General features: G+C 46.5%; 1 long non-coding RNA gene across 1 annotated transcript in view; it reads left to right on the top strand.

Moving 5' to 3' along the window:
• The first annotated feature begins 5,721 nt into the window (after positions 1-5,721).
• The window catches only part of LOC114613526, a 42,944-nt gene continuing 29,778 nt past the window's right edge, over positions 5,722-18,887 (top strand). Inside the window, exon 1 of the long non-coding RNA XR_003710188.1 lies at positions 5,722-5,824. This is a non-coding gene — a long non-coding RNA (uncharacterized LOC114613526). The remainder of the gene's footprint in view (positions 5,825-18,887) is intronic.

Raw genomic sequence — 18,887 nt, 5'->3', positions numbered from 1 at the left:
GAAGGGAAGGGAAGGGAAGGGAAGGGAAGGGAAGGGAAGGGAAGGGAAGGGAAGGGAAGAGAGAGAGAGAGAGAGAGAGAGAGAGAGAGAGAGAGAGAGGGAGAGAGACTCTCACGCACACACAGTGTACAATTATCAGTGGCTGTACATTAAAAAGAACCAAAACATGGTTGTTTTTGCGAGGGTATGTAAACTGCGGTATATAGGCTGCCTAAGGTGTAAGGGCTATGCATTGTTGTAGGAAATATGATTGAAACAAGTACCTGAAAAGGAAAAATAAGACAGAAAGTGATAGTGGAGAAGGGGGAAAGGGAGAGGAAAGAATCAGGTGAAAAACGAGAAACAGCAGCCAAGAGCTGTGGGAAGCCGCCAAATCTTGAAATTTTCAGTTCTTTCCATTAATGGGGTAGAGAGAGTTCTCACTATAATTGGGGATAAATGCAAGTCTGTTAGTTGTTCTATTTGTGCTGGGAGTTTTGTTTGTTTTTTCCAGACTATCAAAAAAGTTATTTCGAGATACTACCAAATGTTTTGACTGGGTGATCGAAAGCCAGGCAAAGCATTTCCTGCTATGATTCCCTGGAGGTGACCAGCCTTGCACCCAGCGCACCCACGCTCCGCAGCCCATGCCTGAGCATGCAGGGTGGGGACACAAAGTTCGAATACCGTCGGAGGCCTGACTTTAGGCTTGCTTTGGTTTTCTTCTGGAATGGGAAATGGGCGTAGTTCTGTGAGGATTTTCATTTTACAAACTTGGGAAACTAGGTGGTTTTCAACTCGGCTTCTGGTTACCGAGGCTCTCTTCCGTCTCCGCGGGTGCGCGAGCCGAGGGGTGCTACTTTCGATGAGCCACCCTCTCCGCAGCCCTGAATGACGAAGCGCCTCCGCTGGCTCTGAAGGCGACTTGGTGACCCCGGTGCCCCGCGCTTGGCACCGGTCAAGCCCCGCTCAGAGAGAAGCCCACAGGGGAGTCTCTTCCCTTGTAGGGAGTCTGTGCCCACGCACTCCTCGGACATCACCGTATCCAGGAGCTCTCCGCTGCGGGCTCCATTCTTTTCTTTGGAAGCACCCCCCACCCCCCAGTAGCAGAAACTCTGACTCGCAGCCTCCGCTTGCTCCCTGCTGATCCACCTGCCCCCCACCCCCGGATCCTACCCCGACACCGAGTGAACCGTGTCACCGTCCCCACACTCCAACGCGTCGCGCCTTTTTTTTTTTAACCGCTTCAAGGTTTCCTGGGCTGAGCGGGAGGAAAAAAGAGGGTTCGGCTCCTGTATCTCTTTCTAGCCCCTAGCCCACGCCGAACCCTCGCCAGAAACCCGCTGGATTGTGAAAGAACCTGGTAGTGGGCGGGGGTGGAACGCTACCTTGGGACTTGTGGAGTGTTTGGCACGGTCTTGGGTACACTAGTGTTTCCCCCAAGGGAGTTTTCTTCGCCTCGCAACGAGCGCGAGGTGTCCGAGGTTTTTAGCAACTAACCGCAAAGGCAGAGTCTCTTCTCCCTTTCTCCAGCCCGCTTCAGGACATCTGATCTACAACCTTAAACTTCCTCCTTTGGTTGAAGTCAGCCCCAGCTTAGCGACCCCGGCTGAGGCCGCGGAGAGCTCGCTGCTGGAGGGTTAACTCAAAAGCTCAGCGCCCAGAGGTCGCCTGAGGCCCTGTGGGTCGAGGCCAGGCGCGCTGTTTGCAGGAGGAATTCCAGGAGGACTCCGGCAGGGCATTCAGCTGGCTAAAACAGGCGTTCCCTTTTCCAGACCATATTCCTCATAAAATCTAAAGCCAGATGCATCGCTTGGGCATGCTCCCATTTCACCTCGAGAGGCGTGGATTTATTTCCAAACTGGACTCGACACCGAGGTGTCTGACGCGGGTTTCAGTGGCAAGCGCAAAGGACAGGGGTTTCGATGGCTCTAAGGACTGCACAAAGGGACAGCAGTTTGAGCACTTACGTCTTAACTTTAGCTCAGGCATAGCATTAGTTATGAATGCATGGGTTGTTTTTTTTTTTAACTAAAAACGCAAGAGTGGGGGATTTTTAAAAAGCGCGTGCTTTCTTATTTAGAAAGAGTAGAGGGGAAGACCAGCTTCCCAATCACAGACAACCACTTTAGCCGCAGCACCCCATGGAACCCGTTCACGAAAATTCGTCATTTGCCAGAGACTGAGAAAAGTAGCCATATAATACGACCAAAAGGCGAACTTGGTAAACGCAGACCTTCTTATAATCTCTTGAGTCAAAACTAGCTTTTGTGCTGAGTCATTTTATTTTTTTTTAAGAAATGGGGGAAAGCTAAAAAGAGAGCATAAGGGTCTATTTCATAGGTAGGTTGTCTCACCCATGTAGAGACAAAGAGGGTAGAGTGGGCCTTCCCTTTCAGAGGCTTTCTGATCTTTACCAATGTGCTCCTGGGGGGTAGAAATAAGAAACACCACATTTTGGAATGACAAAACAGTACCAGGAGACCAACTCCGCCTTTCCAAGGTTCGACCAAGAGAACTCCATTCCGTGGCTCTGAAAGGCAAGGCCATTTCTTGAGTCCTGTGGTTAAATAAATTATTGGCGAAGCTGAGTCTGAACAATGCAAATACGTGCACGACTCCTAGTCTCAGGTTTTACAGAGCGAAATGACCTCAGGGCGAAAGCGACTCTGAGCAGCTGGAAGGGTAATGGCTGTCTGCTAAGTCCTTAAGTCAGGTGTGGGTGAGCAGAACGAGCACTCCAGCAAACGGTTTCCACTTTCGACTCCCTGAGACTCTGCAGGTCTTTCTCACACTTGCACAGACCCACAGATACTGCTGCAAGAAAGGTGTTACTAAACAGAATAAAGTGTGCTGTAAGGAAAGGATGGGGGTGGGGTGACAGTGTAGCTGCTTCAAGTCAGTGTTGTTTCTCTGTGGGGGAAGAAGGGGAAGCGAGGACACACTTTAACTGACCAGACTGACACCAGCTGCCATTCCTGAGCGTACCACTTGTGTTTGGTTACCTTCACCTCGTGAAGATGCTTTCCCTTAACTGCTAAAGTCTGTAGTCTCTAAGTCTGCCCACTCGCCCCTTTGAAACCTGCCAGAGGCCGCCTCTGTCACTGCAATGACTCCTATGAGGGAAAAGAGATGCCACTAGTTTCGTGAAGTCTTTTACATTGTATATTTGGTTGTTTCAGTGTGGGCAAGATGCTTATCCAATTTCAGCGGGTCAAGAATTCCGTGGGCCTCTAGTCCCAAGAGGCCTTTGCGCGCCCTCGCCTGCGCTCCTGCCCGAGACTCTGCTAAGAGATCTGCCACTGGAAGCCAAACTCGCTCCAATGTCACACTCCCTTACTTTTGCAAGGTCCCAAACAGTCTTCAACTTCGAGACCCAGACCAAACTCTCCATGCAAGATTGATGTACTGTCACTCTTCCGGAGATGGGGGGACTCTCGTAGCCTAGGACAGATCCTGGCAATGCCTGGGCTTCCTCCAGAAACAGCTCCCCCACCCCACCCCCATCTCGGCCAATCTTCGCGACCCTACACTTTGGTCTGCCACCGCTGCCTTGAGGGAAGTGCAGTGACGGATGAGCCTGAAGTGGTTTCGTTTTGCTTTCCTTCCCTCCTCTCCGCGGCTAGGAAGACCGTGAAAGAACACAGTAGGGGCGGAAAGCCGGTACCTTGACAAAATAGCTGAGACCCTGAGCCTTAGCCTGGGGACGGTGTAAAGCAACCATGACCACGCCTTGACCAACCCTGACCCTTGCAGGGGTGGGAAGGATCCGGAGGCCCTGACTTGTTTACGAAATGCAAAGAAACGTAATATGTAGATATTGCTGTTACCAAAGTGTCAAAGAAACGAATTTGCTTTTTTAAGAGGTTTGTTTTCCAAATGCTGAAAAATGAACAGCGTAGAAAGACGGGAAGGTGAGTAGCTAGGGCCTTTGGATACACTGCAGAGGAAGGGGAAGAAAGAATGAGCTCCCGCCCTAGGCTCTGCATACCTCCAGGTGTGGGCGACCGAAGCCGGTCAGGCCTGCAGTTCCCAACTTTAGAAAGGAAGCGACCACTGCAAAAGTTCACTTTATATTATAGTCTGACTTCCTTCTTTTAGCAAACACACGGCAAGCTTGTAAGCCACGCTCTAAGCTTTAGAATCTAAAGTTTCTCCGAGAGAGAGAGAGAGAGAGAGAGAGAGAGAGAGAGAGAGAGAGAGAGAGAGAGAGAGAGAGAGAGAGAGAGAATATGAATGAGAGAAAGAAAGGGAAAGAGAAAAGGAAAGCGGGCCTAAATCTGGAAAGGTTTCTCAACTCTAGGCAAACGTATTTCCTCTCCTACTAAATCTTGGAAAAGCTCTACCAGGTTTAGACCCACCCCTCTACCCAACTTCCAAGCCCCTCACAGTGGGTAGTGCTGAAGAGTGATGGTAGTCCGAACATGGGGCGGGGAAGTTCTTCTAGATTGTTTACCACTCTCCCAGTAGCCGGGAAAGGTCCGACGCGTTTCCTGTTCTCATCCGAGTTCAGCCTGTTTTCCTGAACCAGTGATTTGGTAGCCGACTTCTCTATTCTGATCCTGAAAAGTACAACTGCGTTCTAAATCAACTACTTAGGAAAGGGACTAGAAGCTAGGAAGTTAATTACGCTTAAACTAACCACTTAACGTTTGGCTTTATTGGAAGGCCTGCCTTTGGTGTTTATCGCACTTTTTGTTTACACCGAGCCTCCGCCTAGGCTTTAGGCCAGCAGGGCGCTCGGTTTCACTTCGGGGTTTGGAAGGGCCTATCACTTCGTCCTCGGGGTTTAATGGCAACTTGTAATGGTTTGCCTTTATTGTAAGTCCTCAAAACCCGCGTTCCCTCGTCAAGGGTGGGATGCACAAATTCCAGGGTCTTGAAGCGGCTGGGAAAGCGAGAAGGAAGCTAGCATGAAGCTAGCTGCACCTGCGGATCCAGAGCGTCCGCCCCGCGCTTCCCGCGCCCCGCGCTTTTGCCTGGGAGCTGCTGCGAGCCACCCCCGCACCCCTCACGCCCGTTGGCCATCGGTGCGGGGAGCACGGCCTAGCAAGCCAAGGCTTGCGAGTGCCGCCACACGAGGGGGCATGGGGACTTGTCCAGGCCGTGGGCTCCGAAGCGAGGCCCAAACGCGCGCGCTCTCTGCAAGTAGGGCGGTGGCGCTCCCAGAGACGGAGGGGGGTAGAGACGCCTGAGCGAGCGGGAAGCTCGGGGCCACTCCGCGCTAGACGCGGGTCCGGGGGATCCCCCGTCCAGTGGCTAGAGTTCGGGTACCCAGATCGTACACATCACCCGGGCCGGCGACCCCAGCCACGAGCTGGGGAGCGCTGCAGGGCGGAGGCCGCTGCCACGGAACCAGGCGGGCGGCGCACAGCCCAGGGGAGCTGGTTTTCCCGGGAGGGCACGTGACGGGGTTGGCAGCGCTCGGGCCCGGGCGGGGGGGAGGGGGAAGTGGCGAGCAGGAGGCCCGGGGGCGGGCGGCTGGCGCGCTGTGTACTTAGGTCGTGTGCTGGGGCTTTTCTCTCCTGGGAGCGGGCCGAGGGGCGGGGGAGGGGCCACCGCTCCGCCTTCTTCTTTTCGCAATGTTGACGCAATCTATAAATAGTGGAACAAAAGGACCAACTTCCTCGGAGCTTTGCTGAAACTGCACAAAAAATCGAGCTGGGGGGTTCCCTGGTCCCCGATGTTGGGGCGGGGAGCGCGGCGCCGAGGGAGAGGGCGGCGCAGACCGGCCTACGGGACACCTGGTCGAGCGCCGCCGCCGCTCCGCTCGAGCCCTGCGCTCCAGTGCCCCCACTGGCTGGAGAGCTCGCCCAGACCGGGGGTCTTCCTCCGTCGCTGACAGGTCAGTGCGCACCGCCCCTTTCGACTCTGGCTTCTTTTCTCCCTCCTCCAGGCTCCACTTTTAGAAGGGAACCGTGGCGGGGGGCGGGGGGTAAGGAAATAGAACGAGCAGCAGCAGCGACAGCAAAAAAAAAAAAAAAAAAAAAAAAAAAAAAAAAAAAAAAAGCTGTAACCCGGGCGTGCATGGAGAGAAGAGAGTGAGGGGCTCCAGGAGGCGATCTGCACGTGGCCCCCACGGGAGACGAAGCTCCGCAGGGCTGGCGGACGGAGCGGGCCGCAGGGTGAGGAGGGGGCTCCCGGGAGGCCGTGCGTATGTCTCGGTCCCCTTTGAACGCAGACCTGCAGAGTCCGCCTGGTCCACGGTGGGAGGAATGAGTAGAGAACTGTTGTCGCCGCCGCCACTGCACCCCCGAGGCCCACGCACCCTGAGCGCCTGGATTTGGGGACAGGGTGGGAGAAGGGGTACCCCCGCGCTCATGGAGCGGGGACCTGAGCTCGGGAGCCCGCTGCGTCTCCGTTGGTGGGGGCGCCAAGGCAAGGGGAAGGCGGAGCTGGCGCTGTTGACAGCGGTAAGGGAGTAGGGAGGGCGAAAGTTGGGGAGAGGAGGCGGGAGAGGTGGGAGTTTGGTGGGGGGGGGAGGGATCGCGCGCGCGCGGGACTCGGAGGGGCGTGGATCACGTGATGGGCAGCCACCCCCGCTACAGGCTGGCGGTAGGGTGACGTCACCACCCGCCCTGCAGGGGGTGGCACTTCCGTTTTCTCCCCCCAACCCCCCGGCTGCTGCTCTTAAGTCTGCACCCTCGGGAGGGTGGGCAATAGTCGCAGGCCATCAGGTGGTTTGGCAGCAATCGAGGGTCCAGCGGGGGAGTTGGTCTGAAGCTCGAGCCGGGCGGCCCCTCGACGCGCCCCATTGTGTGTGCATTGGGCGAGGGCGGTGCCGGGTGCCGGGCCCCCCGCGGCTCCCAACTCCTAAAGGGCGGGGAGGGCTCTGTTCGGTCAAGGCGGAGCCTGGCCACCAGCTGGCTCCTGAGTCCAGACTTCGAGATCCCAGAGACTAGAGTCCTACTCGCCTGACTAGCCCTCTGGGCGCCTGGTGGTTAGGAGCCAGTTCTATGGCTCTGGTCCGTGGCCCAGCTTGATGGGTGTGTGGTCAATCTGTCACCACTGGAGCGACTCGATTCCAGCAGTCCTTAAGAGCTATTTTGAGTAAACTCTGGGTTTTGGTGACTCAGCTCGGTGAGCGGCGCTATTTATAGGTAGATGAGTTAAGAGCAGGGAAATACGCTTCGATGGGATCCGTCCGCCCTATTACAGCAAAGATCTCTATCTTAATTGAGATAAAGCAACAATTTAAAGTCTTCAGAAAGAAAAATATTTGGTTCTTAGAATCTGTGTTGGAAGACACTGGTCAGGAGAAGACTACTTAGAATAGTGAAAATGGAACATTTTCCGGAGTAAAAGAATCTGGGGACTGTTATGACCATTTTGGGGGTGGAGATTACTGAACCAAGAGAGGAGTAAAGACCCAGCGGCTCTCCTAGACACCTACAGCATAGACACCTGCAGCATAGAGTACCCACATTAGAGAGAATGAAATACGGGAAAACTAAATGCTGACAAAGTCCCTGCACTATAAACAGGAAGGTATGCGTGACATTTATCTATCGTCAAAAGTCTGGCCTGGTGGGGTTATAAATTTCATGTTTATCACCCAATTTCTTCCAAGAAAGTACAACAGAAATGTGTGCTTTTCTTCCCTAGCATGTTAAGTTATTGCTTGTTTGGGTTTTATGATTTTAATTCCCACACTCTCCTCCAGCTCCCGCTTTAGAAATCCAAGAGGCATATGCTATGAGAAAGATTGTGAGGTTGCCTGCTGAGAGGCACGAGCTGAGTGAGCTCTCTTGGCCTCCACAGCTTTCCATAGCTAGTGTCACCTGGGGAGTCTGTTGAAAGAAAGATGGTGACTTCCTGGGTGGTTAGTTCAGCTAAGAATAAAAAGAGAACAGAGTGAACACTGGGGCCTGATGATAGATGTGGAAACGGGTGCTGGGTGGGGCTTGAAAAGGGGTCAGAAGGAAGCTGGACAGATGGCCAGGGCCTCATTATTCAGAATAATCATGCTGAGGAATTTGTATTGGTACCGGAATGGAAATTTTTATTTTTATTTTTTAGCTTTTTAGGACGAATAGATATGCTTTGAGGGGGGGAAAGCAATGTTTTTTTTTTTTAATCCTACAAGTCAACAGAAAATTTAGCACAGAATTTCAAAGGGTGACTACTTTGTGAGTCAATTCTTGTGATGCCTCAACTCAGAACTTGTAAGAAAGAGGAAACCTCCAGAAGATGTCGGATGGGAGTAACAGTTAGTCACATATGCCTCGTCAGGATCCTGGAGATGTAAAAGTTGGAATGTAAAAGAATTGTAAAACAGAACCTGTTAGAACCGCTGCCATGTGCCCAGAGACAGGAGGGCTGAAGAGAAGACTCCAAGAGAAGTCATTAGCTGAATGAGGTCAAGGGATGCACAGTCCTGTCTTTGGGTGAGCGAGGTGGTGTGAACCTCAGGGCCAGGAGAAGAAACACATCCTTTACACTATGGGGGACCTTTCCCAGGAAGGTTAGTGTAAAGTCTGGATCTCTGCAGTCACTGAAATGTAAGCTAAAGCCATGGGGGAGGCCAAGAGGACCAGAATGCTGTCTAGTTGGCCAGGAACTCCAAGGAACACTCACATTTAGGGCAAGTCTGGAGCAGGAGGGGGCTTTGAAGGACAAGGCTGAATAAAAGCAATGGTGTCCTTAGGGTGTGGCTTTAGTTCTGTATGACTCTAATCCTTAGTGTGTGTCTATAGTCCTATATGGCTCTAACCCTTAGTGCATGGGTATAGCCCTGCATGGCTATAGTCCTTTGTGCATGGCTATCCATGGCTCTAATTCTTGGTGCATGGCTATAGTTCTGTAGGCCGTCAGTCCTGCTTCCTTCATAAGACCCAAAAGAGCCAGGCATGGTGCTTAGTGCCTGTAATCCACTTGGGAGGCTGAGGCATGAGGACTACTGTGAGTTCAAGCCCAGCATTACTACAGACTACGACTCAGAAACAATGGGACTGAAAAGGCTTTCACTCTTAGTGGAAAAGAAAGCATAGGAGTTGCATGTACTTCTCTCATTATTCACAGTAAATGCTAAGTCGACAGTTATTTGCTAAATGGGCTTAAATCTAGGGAACTAAAAGTAACACTTTTATCAAGGTAAATAAAATGCTCTTTATAACCTGGTATATTTTACAATTCGCCTTAAGCTTCTATTACTTGTGTATCTTTGGTGTTAAATATATGCTTCTTTTTTAGAGATAAAAATAGTGTTTGAGCTATTTTAATAATTCATATTCTCCTAACGGCAATTCAAAATACTTTTGTAGTTGCATAATTATATTTATGACTCAAAAGCACTATACATTCATACTATACACATCTTAAAATAAGTACCTCCCGGGGCTAGAGAGATGGCTCAGCTGTTAAGAGCATGTATAGCTCTTCCGGAAGATTGGAGTTTGCTTCTCAGCACCCATGCTGGGAAAATTGCCTGTGACTCTGATTCCAGGGACACCTGGTACGTCTGGCCTCTGTGGCACCTGCATGCACATATGTGCACACACACACAAATACATATAATTAAAAATAACAAAAATAGATCTTTTACAAATAGATGCATCCATATAGTGAGAAAATATTTGTGATACTCCGTAGATCACTTTAATGATTTTTTGAAGTAGCTTCTAAAAGAATCCTTTTTAAAGTTTCTTATACAGCGGTGACTTTTTTTTAATGGACACAGCATTCGCATTAACATACTTGATTATCAGGCCCCAAACCCTTCAACTTCTCTGTGATGTCACAGCTGCCATGGTGGCAGCCCAGAGGAGCTTAAGTAAACACTTTCAGATGACATAATGCAGTCCTGAAGGAGGAACAACCTCAACCAAACTCTGCCATATAGATTTGTACATGCTGTTTTTCCATATGCCATGATGCGTGCTCCCCTGGTGTGATGGCTATTCTTGGTTGTCAACTTAACTACACCTGGAATTAACTAAAATCCAAATGTCTGGGTACACCTGCGAGGGACTTTTTTTTTTTCTTAATTAAATCATTTGAAGTGAGAAGACCCACTTCTAATCTGGATCTCTGAGATAGGAACATATACATTTAATCTAGATCTTTTGAGGTGGGAAGGTCTACCTTTAATCTGGGCCACACCTTCTGCTGGTTAGCCTATAAAAAGAACATGGAAAAGGGAAGCTTTCTCTTGCTCTCCTAGCAAGTCAATTCCTTCACTGACATGAAACCAAATGAGACATTTACTCTTGTGGACTGAATGACTACTAGGTTTGTGGACCTTCCATTGTAAACAGTCATTGTTGGCCTAGCTGGACCCCAGCCTGCAAGCCATTCTATATATGCACACGTATTGTTTCATTCCGAAGTTCTGTTCCTCTAGAAAACCTTGACTAATACAGATGTTTTTGGTGCTAGAAATGGTTCTAGAACAGCAGAAGTATACAGATGAATTTTTTTTTATTTATCTATTTATTTTATGTATATGAATACACTGTAGTTTTCCTCAGACACACCAGAAGAGGGCATTGGATCACATTGCAGATGGTTGTGAGCCACCATGTGGTTGCTGGGAATCGAACTCAGGACCTCTGGAAGAGCAGTCAGTGCTCTTAACCACTGAGCCATCTCTCCAGCCCTACAGATGAATTTTTAAGTATCTGGATAAGGCTTTCCAATTCGCCAGCAAATTACTGAAGCCTCTCCAGTTACTGAAGCCTCTCCTGGAAACTCAGTACTGAAAGCCCATGGTGTGAACTATTTTACAATCTTAAGGAGACAAATGTATTTGATTATCCTGATTTACCACTTGTGAGAGGCAACAGATTTGGTGAGTCTGTACATAAAACTTTTGGCAATTTGTGGAAAAATAAGGAAAAATGATGACACTGGTTGGTTGTTCCTAGCATCTCTGGATAAATTCACAAGGGAAAAGAATGAGCTCTGTGGTTAAAAAAAAAATTAACCAACTTCTAGCATTTTGGAATCTGTTGAAGGACAATGCACAGTGATAAAATGGAGCTCCAGCTGCACAGCTGCAGTCTAGGTTTCTAAGTGTGCCCTGGAAGTGAATCTTCTCTCCAGAAGCCGTTACAGCTCACACTATAGAAAAGCAAATGGAAGCCCTCATATAAGGTTGCCAAATTATGGTGAAAATTCAAATCATGGCATTTGGAAGATATCAGCTGTTAAAGTAAGGGCATTAACTGGTAAAGAATGGGACCCTGTAACTTGGGGTGGAGATATATGGGAGGATCCTATTGAATCTGAGATCTCTGAACCCTGAGATTCTCAAGGGTTTTATCTCACCTGAGGAAGTAGTTTACAACCTCAGCAGATGTACCCCTACTCTCTCTCCCACTCTCTGAAATACTGCCTCTTCTGCCTTTGACTGGGAAATTAATCCTTCATTGTCTGCTAAACCAGCAGTGAGTTTCTCTGGAAAAAAAAAAGTCACACAAGACATTACTGCTATCCCTCAAAACCCACCAATAGTTGTCTTTAGACCCATAACCAGTTAAGACTAAGCAGGCCCCAGAGAAGAGCTAGAAAGTAGTCCATGAGGAGGTACGCTATACTACTAAAGAGCTTAATGAGTGTTAATTCAGGCAGAGATCTGGAAAATCTGTGTGGGAATGGATTTAAGGCTGTGGGATAATGGTGGAAAGACCATGAAACTGATTCAGAGATTATTACTATAGGCCCAGTGAGTTGAGATTCTAGTTTAATATGGGAGCAAGCCAGTAAGCAGCACCCTTCCTTGACCCTTGCATCAGCTCCTGCCCCCAGATTCCTACCCAATTTGAGTTCCTGTCCCAACTTCCTTCAATTATGACTATGATGTGGAAGTGTAAGCCAAATAAACCTTTTTCCCCAGCTTGCTTTGGTTATGGTGTTTTATCACAGCAATAGTAACTCTAACTAGGACACCTGGCTACAGAGTTACTGAACGTTAACAATAGCATGAAAGGAAACTGGAAGTGGGGCCATGAGCTCTAGATGTCGCAGATGCAGTAAGAAATTAATAATTGAGGAAATTATTTCAAAGTAGCTATCTAAGGAGTATTTTCTTTTTTTTAACCTTATAAACTAGCACTTAAGAATGTAGCTGCCTTTAATTTCAGCACTTGGGAGGCAGAGGGAAGTGAATCTCTGACTTCAAGTCTACAAACTGAGTTCCAGGTCAACACAGAGAAACTGAGAAACTCTGTTTCAGAGAGGGGGGGGGGGAGAGGGAAGAGGGGAGAGGGGAGAGAGAGGAGAGGAAGAGAGAGATTATCCTACAGTAAAACTGGCACACTAAGGGTTCAAATACAAATCACGATATTACTGTCTTAGTTACTTTTCTATTATTGTGTTAAGACACTGTGACCAAGGCAAAGTCCTTATTTGTGACTTACAATTTCTAAGAGTTAGGCTCTGTGACCATCATGGCAGGGAACATGGAAGCAGGCAATCAGGCGTGGTGCTGGAGCAGTAACAAGGACTCATTATTGAGACACAATCAGGAGACAGGGAGGAGGGAGACTGAGAGCCTGACACACAGAGACACACTGGGAATAGTCTGAGCTTTTGAAACCTCAAAGCTCACCCCCAGAGACACACCTCCTCTAACAAGGCTACACCTTCCAATCCTTCCCAAAAAGTTCTACCAACTGGGAACCAAACATTCAAATATATAAGCCTATGGGGGCAGTTCTCATTCAAACCACACTTAAACAGCTAATAGCAACAATGTTGTTAGGAGGCAAGTATGGCATAAGTGTTCATTAAATAGAATAATCCAAATAATTTTCTTCACCTTTCTAAGCTAAAGAAATACCTTTCTATGGGTTCAAACTACAATTTGGAGTGTTTGTGGTATATGCTTCCATGCATGTGCCTGTAGAATTCAGAAGAAAATGTTTGGGGATCTTATTTTGCTCTCTACTTTGGTTTTTGAAACAGTCTCTTACTGAAACTGAAGCTTGCTATTTTGACAAGATTGGCTGGCCAGCAAGTTCTAGGATATATCTGTCTCCAACTACCAACACAGGAGTTAGAAAAGGTGTGGGATGTGGTCATGCCAAGTTTTATGTGGTTCCGAAGATTCAGATTGCAGTCCTTTTACTTGGAAAGCAAATATTCTTGCTTGCTGAGCCATGTCCCCAGCCCCTGTGGTTTATTTTTTTTAAGGAGTATTTCCAAAGTCAACTAAAATAGGTAATCTTTTTATCGTGTGAGCAAGTCCTTATGTTAAGCATAAGCCTTGAATATGACCAAAAATTCATGGATGGGGTTTGAAGAGAAATTGCTGAGCATTTAGGAAAATATTTCTGTACCACAAATGACCTTAGTTGCTAAATATTAAAAATAAGAAAAATGCTGTTATCTGCATATCTCAAAATTAGAATCACCTCCATAAAAAGTATGATTGAGATATTTTATATTTAGTTCTTTTCTGTAATCTTAATTTCATTAATCATTTGACTTTGATCTATGTTCAGGTGCTATTTTCACCTACATTATATATGTACACATTATATACATCATATATCTATGTTTAATATATAATGAGTAGAATGCAGATATAGTATATGCATATATATTTGCTTTTTATATTTTATTTTTATGACTTTTTTTGGTTTTATGGTTTTTTTTTAAAGATTTATTTATTTATTATATATGAATACACTGTATCTGTCTTCATGCACACCAGAAGAGGGCATCAGATCCCATTACAGATGGTTGTGAGCCACCATGTGGTTCCTGGGAATTGAACTCAGGACCTCTGGAAGAGCAGTCAGTGCTCTTAACCACTGAGCCATCTCTCCAGCCCCATTATTTTATTTTTATGTGTGTTTATGTGTGTGCATGTGTTTCTGTGTGCCGTGGTATACATGTGGAGGTCAGAGGACAGCTTGCGGGAGTCCATTACCTTCCTTCCATTGTGTGGATCCTGGGGATCAGACTGAGACATAAGGCTTGACAGCAATCACCATTACGCACTGAAGCATCTTTCTGACTACTTTCTCCATTAACTCCTGGGTGGCGGTTACTCAGATGTGATAGTTTAGGGTTCTGCTACCTTTGATAGAAACTGCAGCTGGGCAGTGGTGGCGCACGCCTTTGATCCCAGCACTTGGGAGGCAGAGGCAGGAGGATTTCTGAATTCGAGGCCAGCCTGGTCTACAGAGTGAGTTCCAGGACAGCCAGGGCTACACAGGGAAACCCTGTCTTGAAAAAACCAAAAAAGAAGAAAAGAAAAAAAAAAAGAAAAAGAAACTGCAGATATTCTTTATTTATTTTCTGATGTATAATTTCTTAGAGGAAGGGTAAGGTCAGCCTGACGTCCTCCTTTCTTGTGATTGTATCTTCTGCCAGGAGGTCTGGAAAGGTTTTCCTTCATTTCTTGTGAACATCTGCCTATCCATAGTGGAGTATGGGAACACAGGCCTATAATCCCAGATCTCAGGATGTGCAGGCCGGAGGATCTAGAGCTCAAGGGCAACATCAGCCTGGACTGCATGAGCTCTTCTCACTCAAACAACAGCAGTTTAACCAGGCTATGCCTCAGCATTGGAGATTATATGCCCACTTTGTTTAAGCGTTTTCTGCAGATACAGTTTGGTCACTATTGGGAAATGTTCTTCTATTACATCCTTAAGTGCAATTTCTTATTTCATTTGTTGCAGTATGTACTAGATGACTGAATATGTATTGTGTCTTTTTGTCTCACTTGGATAGTGTTGTTTTGGCAGTTACTTTGGTCTGTTTCCTCCAGTATTTGTTACAAATCCTACAGTTCCTTAACTCTGTTTCCTGGAACTTATTGAATACCTTAACTCTGAGCCAGTCACCTTTGCCTCTATAAAGTTTATATTATATTTCAGTGAAGAAACAGATTAGTGTGGCAGGGGATGGGGCTGAGACCATTCCAGATCAGAAACTAGAAATCGGGAGATACTTCCCATAGTTCTCAGCCTGTTGGTCTAACCCCCAGGGGTCAGACATCAGATATTCTGCATTATCAGATATTTACATTAGAGTTCATAACAGTAATAAAATTACAGTTAGGAGTAGCAGGGAAAACCATTTTATGGCCGAGGGTCACCACAACATGAGGAACTGTATTAAAGGGTCTCAGAGTTAGGAAGGCTGAGAACCATGGCTTTAGATAGAGTCCTTAGAAGGCTGTAAGTCCGACTTTGAGAAGAGAGGAAGTGAACTTGGCAAAGACCCAGGCAACTTAAATACAGAGAATAGTGTCTGCAAAGGCCCTGCGGGAGAGCACTGTGTTCAAGACAGGGAGGAGAGCCAGGCTAAGCGTCTTGCTCAGTGATGCAGTGTTTGCTTAGCGTCCCATGCATAAGGTTCCGTCCTCACAACAATAGTAATTTTTAAAGAAACCAAATGAGTTACAAGGAAAAAGATGGAAGATTAAAGAAAAAGATGGGTTTAATCACAGAAATTGTAGGTCATAGAAAAGTTTGAGTTTTGTTTTAAATGTGAGAAGCATGCAGGTGGCTGCCGCTGAACAAGAACAGCCCCAGAGCAGAAAGAGTTGTATCCTGCCTGGAGTGGTGGCACACACCTTTAGTCTCAGCACTCAGAGGCAGGACATAGGCAGGAGAATCTCCATGACTTTGTGGGACCTGTTCTGCCCTGCCACTGGGGAAGTGACTGGCATGGAGTTTGACTGCACTTACTCCATCGCCACCGCGGGGTGGGTGCTGGGCTTCAGGGAACTTCTGAGATATGTCAGGGCTGGGAAAGCTGAAGCTGGTATTCCCTGACCCCTGGACACCCAGCTGCTGCTTGGGACTTGCATAGAGGAGTCAGGAACAAAGTGTGGGGGTTCACAGGCCACAATGAGGCCAGGATTGTTGGGGGCCCTTGGACTGAGGATGGAGTCTAGCCTGGGGCTGGGGCTGTGCTACTTAGCTCTGTGGTGATTGTCCTCAGCTTGGCTGTGGTTAGCCTTCTTCTGGAGACTTACACAGTGGCTCTGTAGGAGAAGGTCTTCTCCATGCTCCCCCATGGTAGTGATAGATGAGAGACAATTCTTGGTTCCAAGCTGTTTATTGGTTGTTCATCATGGAAAATGGATGTGTACCAATTTCTCAGGGTGGACCCGAGATTAAATACCTTTAGCAGGGCCTCTAGGTACCTCATTAGCATGGCGAACTCTGTTCTGGGCTACATGACCATAGATCATGTTTCCTTATGTTGGAAGTAAGGCGCATGTTCCAGGCCAGGAATCTGGCAGGGAGTGGAAAAAAAATCTGAATTATATGCTTGGGGACTCCCAAACATTTGTGAAGAAGACATTATCTAGAAAGGGGTTTGTAATGGTTACTTTTCTATTGCTATAAGACACTGTGACCAAGGCAACTCATAAAATTGCTTAATTGGGCCTAAGTTCCAGAGGGCTAGAGTCAGTCCATGGTGGCAGAGCCAAAACATGTAGCAGGATCAGCTGAGAGCTCCCATCTCAAATTGTAGGCGCTAGGGATGGCAGGAAGCTTCCAAAACTTTAAAGCCCACCCTCCAGTGATAAGCCTCCAATAAGGCCACACCTCCAAATCCTTTCAGACAGTTCCACCAACTGGGGACCATGCATTCAAGTGGACGTGCCTATGGGAGCCATGCTCATTCAAGCTACCACATTCTATTGTCCTGTCCCCAGAGTTTCATGGCCACATCATAATGGAAACTGCATTTAGTCCCGTTTTTAAAGTTCTCATAATCTTTCAGTGACAGTCTTAACACTGTTTACATGGTTTAAAAGTGCAGAACCCAATGTCTCTTCTGAGACTCAAGACGGTCTCTTAATTGCATCCCTCATCAAAAAGTAAATTACATACTTACAGTATATGGTGGCACAGAATATCCATTACCATTCCAAAAGGAAAAATCCTGAGTGTCGTGAGGAAATCCTGGACCAACGTGATACTGAAACCCAGGAGAGCAAACTCCCTATCTGGTAGCTCCATGGCCACTGTTAAAAGACTTAAATGACTCTACCCCTCCAGCTTTTCCCATCTCCCACCCTCCTTTCTTAGACTGGTTCCATTCCTTGTGTGAAGCTCTTCTGGGCTTAACTAGAGTGAACTGCATTTTCTTTTTTCCGGTTACTGTCAATATAGGAATCTAGGGGAAGAGGGAATATGCTCGGTCAGTAAAGTCTTTACCCTGAAAGCATGGAGACTTCACTTGAATCCCCAGAAACCAGATTTAAAAGGGCTGGGCATATTTGCACATGCCTATAACCCTGGTGCTAAGGGAGTAAAGACAGGAGAATACTGTTGCTTGCTAGCAGCAAAAGTCTAGCTAAATTGGTGAGCTCCAAGTTTGATGAGAGACCCTGTTTCAAAAAAAAAAAAAAAGGAATATGACAGATAAGAGGTCTTAGTGCTGTTATATATTATTATAATGGCTACCATTTACAAAACACAAACCAGGAAGAGTGTTAGACATTAACATAATGGCTAAAACTCTTAAACCTAATAAGGTAAGTATTGTCACAGGTTATTTCCACAAGAAACCCATTTTTACTGGTGCCATCAGATCACAGAATCTTATCTGAAGCTCACATTTAACCAAAAATAAAGAAGGTAATAAGAAATTTTTCTTGGGCTTGGAGAAACACCTCAGCTCCAAAGTTTAGTTTCCAGAAACCACAAAAGAGCTTACACCATCTGTAAGTCCAGGGGACCTGGAGGTCCCAAGGAACACATATGGTACATTACTATCCAAGCAGGCAAAACATAAATCTAAAAACCATAAACAAAAAAATTTTAAACAATCTTTAATTCTGTTTTAACTGAAAAATTAACATCAATCCATTTTCATTACACTGATTATAGTTTAGTCAAGTAATGACTATACCTAACAGGGAAAATAAAAGTTTCTCTGAGATAGCCAAAAAGCGAGAACATGGCACTTGATGTCTAGTAAGGAACCGTTACTTGCTTGGATGTTCACCACCACCATACACAAATTCACAAGTCAGAGGTGGCCACCGAAAAAATAAGTCCTCAACTCAGTTTTTATTAGTATTGTGTGGCTGGACATCTGAAATCATAAACAGGAAGTCTGCTGTGTCAGTGTCAGTAGAACAAAACCTCTCTGACTGAGGTTTTATATTTCCCATGGTTTTGTGTTAGTGTGTGCTATTATATACACTTGAGAAGACTCTGAATGAAGATAGTACTCTCTGACAGCCTGTCACACTCGGGAGAATCTGGGAAGCACCCTAAACATTGGCACTTTGGTGGAGGGAAAGTACTAACAGACTGCTGTGAAGAGCCATCACTAGAACCTGCTTTAGTATTCACTGCCTGGCTTTATTGTTGCTGGGAGACGGTGGAGAGGGAGGTTACTGGAGAGTGACTTACTTTCACATAAACTACTTGAAAATCTATTATAGAACACGTGAGTTCACTTTTACAGTCTTTTTCTGACAGCTCAGCAATCCTCTCAATGGGTCCTAACACATTAATTCCTTCGTGAGGCAACAAGGAATAGTTTAAGTACTGTAGAAATCCAGGGTAGTGTTTCCTGTTTCTCTGAAAAGAATAAAGATAGTCTTAAAGCAAATTATCCATATTAACTATGTAACATGATTTCCATAAAAATGTTTATGAAAATGCCAAGACTCAAATGACTAGTGTAGAGTTTTTATATTACTTTATTACTGAAAAAAATCTTAGCAATATATAAATGCTTTTATGCCTTTATATGCTTTTTCTTAGAAAACTTTCTTGGTTTTAAGCTGAACATTGAGGAATTTAGTAAAATCATATATGAATAAAATAGCAAAAAATATAGTCTTTGTATCTAAGTTCTCTTGAAAGAGCATAGACTCGATATATCTGTCTGATAGTTTTTCTTCCTCCTCCTCCTCCTCCTCCTCCTCCTCCTCCTCCTCCTCCTCCTCCTCCTCTTCCTCTTCCTCCTCTTCCTCT

The sequence above is a fragment of the Grammomys surdaster genome, unplaced genomic scaffold, assembly GCF_004785775.1.
Source record: "Grammomys surdaster isolate TR1022 unplaced genomic scaffold, NIH_TR_1.0 126219, whole genome shotgun sequence".
NCBI classification, from domain to species: Eukaryota; Metazoa; Chordata; class Mammalia; order Rodentia; family Muridae; genus Grammomys; species Grammomys surdaster.
Note: the sequence above shows the minus strand (reverse complement) of the source record. Positions and strands in the feature narration are given on the sequence as shown.